Here is a 3556-nt window from a genome sequence, read left to right as displayed (position 1 = left end):
TGAAATTAAATGTCTCAATGTGGGGAATCACGTAAGACAATGCAAAAATGCTTCCTGAATATTACCGTGATGTAGTCATGGTGGGTCATAAATTTGGTTATAATTCTAAATGGCGCCACTAGGGTGTGCGGGGCATCAAATTTAAGGTAGCGATGAGGGAAATCATGTGGGACAAGAAATGGCAGCCTCTCCAATCCGTGGATGAATACGAGGGTGCGGAGTACAGGGACTCCAAATGGCATCCAAGTTGCGGCCCGAGTGACATCCGATTTGCGCCCCGACCGTCATTCGATTTGAGCCGTGAGTTGAACCTGGATGGTTCCCTAAATGAAAGTGCAACTCACGGCTAAAATCGAATTTCGCTTTATTTTCGCTTGATGGTGGGTGTGCGCATGGATGGACGCGGACGGAGTTGGCATGTCCTAAGGTACTCTGCACCATTACAGGCGAGGGAGTAAGCCGTTTGACTCTCGGGTGCTAACTCACGGACGTAGCGCAATGGATTCTGCTTCCGGTTGCCGATAGAAGCGGACGCAGAATGGTGGGCTCCGAGCGAGCTGCGTCAGCGGCCAACGCAGGCCGTGGTAACTCGTTTTATGCCGTTCCCAAGGACTACAGGATTATTCTGCCGCAAATACCTTCAGGAGAAGAAATGAACCGCACAGTTGTGCTGCATTGTGACACCAAGGGACGACCGTACAGAATAGAAGATTTTCGGCAGCCGCTCAAGGACTTAGGTGTCATTCAGGAGGTGAGTGGCATTGGCGCGTTCCAAATGTCACACGTGTGGCTTGTGAAGTTTCGCACGGACGGCGCGAAGAAGAAAATTGTGGACGCAGGGCACCTAGACGTGAAAAAGCGGGTGTGTCTGGTGGTTGACCCCAACAGACAGGAAATTCGCGTGAAACTTCATTGGGTGTCATTTGATGTGACGAATGACACTATCCGACGTTTATTCGGGGCGTACGGTGAAGTGAAAGACGTGACCAGTGAACGCTGGAGAGTAGAGGACTTTGAAAACGCTGACTCGACGACTCGGTTTGTACGTTTGGTTCTTCGAGAGGGTGTGACCTTGGACTGCCTCCCACACCAGCTACGGCTGGGTAAAGGTACGGCTCTTGTGGTCGTGCCTGGAAGAGCGCCCATGTGCCTACGCTGTAACACCGCGGGACACATTCGGAGGGAATGCCGGGTCCCGAAATGTGGTGAGTGTCACGGTTTCGGACATGAGCAAGCTGAATGTACGCCTTAGTACGCGGGCGCAGCAAGACGCGGCACCGACGACGAACACACCGACTTGGTGATGGACGAAGAAGAAGCACAGAACGCTGCCTCAGCTTTTTCGAACGAGGTCAAGGAAGACGCCGACGTGAAAGCTACAACGGAGTCTGTCGTAAGCGAAGTGGCAGAAACAGACCCAAAGGAGCCAGCGGTGGACGCCACATCAACAGGTGATAACGCGTCCAGCCAGACGCAGCAAGAACCAACGGCGGACGCAACCCAAGACAGCAACGCGGAAAATATGGAACACCAAGAAGGCTCGTCAAAGCGACGAAGGGAGCAAACTACGGATATGACAGATGAGCAACGGCTGCGACACCTAGAGCAGAAGTGGAAAGTCGTCGTCGGGAAGAAGAGAAATGTGAACAAAAAACGGTCGTCGTCGCATTGACTCACATGCAGTAATTAGAAAGGTAAGCGCAGTGCTATTTGCCTGGTTTCGCTAATCAATTATGCCAGTAGAACTAGCTAAACCGTTGCGATTTGCTACGCTTAATGTGAGAGGGCTGGCGACGAAAAAGAGGCAAAACCAGTTATATCGATTAGCCACGGAAAAGGACATCGATGTCTTTGCTGTTCAAGAGACTAAAATTGACCGCGAAGACCAGACAGAGAGCATGGCGCGACGGTTCGAAAATCAGTATAACGTTTGTGTCAGCCACGCTGTTGGAAATTCGGCAGGGTGTCTTCTTTTTATTCGAAAGAGTATTGCCGCTGTGATAGAAAGTGTTACTGCATGTGTGAATGGAAGATTTATTGTGTGTGACTTTACACTGTCAAATCAGGAATGGAGAGTTATATGTTTATATGCGTCAACTGAAGTTCAAACGCGAAAGGAAGATTTCCAATCGGTGGGAAACTATTGCAAATCGGATCGTTTCCTAGTGTTATTGGGAGACTTCAACTGTGTTTGTTCTTCGCGCGATAGAACGAGTGCAACGCCGTTTCGGCATGCAAGTACAGTTATTTTGAGTGATGTAATTAATGAAAGTGGTCTAGAAGATGTTGGAGCGACTTTTAACAATGGGCCCGTGTTCTTTACACACTTTCAAGGTACTAGCCACGCTAGACTGGACAGAGCGTATCTATCCTTAGAATGGATTCCAGATTGTCGAGAAAACGAAGTTTGTCCGGTGACTTTCAGTGATCACTGCTTGGTTTTGTTTTGCATTGGCAGGAAAACAAAAAAATAAGAATGCCTTTAGTTGGGAAGGGTGGAAAATAAATGGGAAGCTTTTAGAAGATGACGTGTTCGTAGCTAATACGCTTACGTTGCTAGAAAGTTTGAAACATGAGGGCAGATTCCATTGTGAAGGATGGGAACTCTTCAAACAGAGTGTAAAAATCAAAGCCATTGAAAGATCGAGTCTACTTAAACATGAGGCGACAAAGCAAGAAGCCTTATTGCGGGCAAACTTATACCTGTGACACACGGCAACGCTAGATCTCCTTTACACTAAACCCCTTTTGCCACGTCAAAAGACATTTTGTGGAAAGGAGTGGCGCTCCTGACACACAGCAACTCCCGATCTCCTTTATGTAGTTGCTGTAACTGACACACCACTAAAGTGGCGCTAGCAGTTCTGTGGAAAACGCATGCACAATAACAAAAATAAAGTGCGGCTCATAGACCTTTTTTATTATTTTAAAGAGGAACCGTGCGTTTTATTGTTGTTTAGAAAAAATAAATGGGTGATTTCACATATTTGTATTAAACAGCAACAATAAAGTGCTTTTTTTAGCCTATGTTCCGTGCCTAATCTGGCAACGGTGGGCAGATGTTTACAAAAATACGTTACGAATGGCCTTGTTTGGTGCAATTTATTTCATTGCAGGCTTAACAATTTATGAAAGTATTATGAAATCGCATTTGGTCTCACTATGTTCTGAGAAGCTTATGATTTGCAAGTGCCTGCTTACGAGGCTGCGCCGCTAGCTACTCCTTTTCGTCCGGGAAAGGAGATAGGCGAACACCCCTTACGGGAAATGCCCGTTTTGGTGAAGGAGATTCTCCTTTGTCGTGTGTCACCGAAGCGAACGCCGTTTCGGTAGCAGTCTTTCTCGGCAAAGGCCTTTTAGGTGCCCGTGTGTCAGGGGTATTAGAAGCCTTGTTAGCCGAAGAATGCATGAAACGTGGCGAGTACAAAAATGACATACGAACAGTGAAGCAAAACTTGGAGCGATAGACACAGAGCGGTACCGTGGCGCGCTTGTAAGGCCAAGGGCTGAAAAGATAACTGCGGGCGAGATGCCGTCCAAACGAGCCTTAGGCCTT

General features: G+C 47.8%; 1 pseudogene; it reads left to right on the top strand.

Moving 5' to 3' along the window:
• The first annotated feature begins 535 nt into the window (after positions 1–535).
• LOC144168072 (uncharacterized) lies at positions 536–1672 on the top strand (annotated as a pseudogene).
• Positions 1673–3556: the final 1884 nt, after the last annotated feature.

The sequence above is a fragment of the Haemaphysalis longicornis genome, unplaced genomic scaffold, assembly GCF_048455015.1.
Source record: "Haemaphysalis longicornis isolate Haplotype H1 unplaced genomic scaffold, Haemaphysalis longicornis Haplotype H1 scaffold_2, whole genome shotgun sequence".
Lineage (NCBI taxonomy): Eukaryota > Metazoa > Arthropoda > Arachnida > Ixodida > Ixodidae > Haemaphysalis > Haemaphysalis longicornis.
This window is presented reverse-complemented; position numbering and strand designations above follow the sequence as displayed.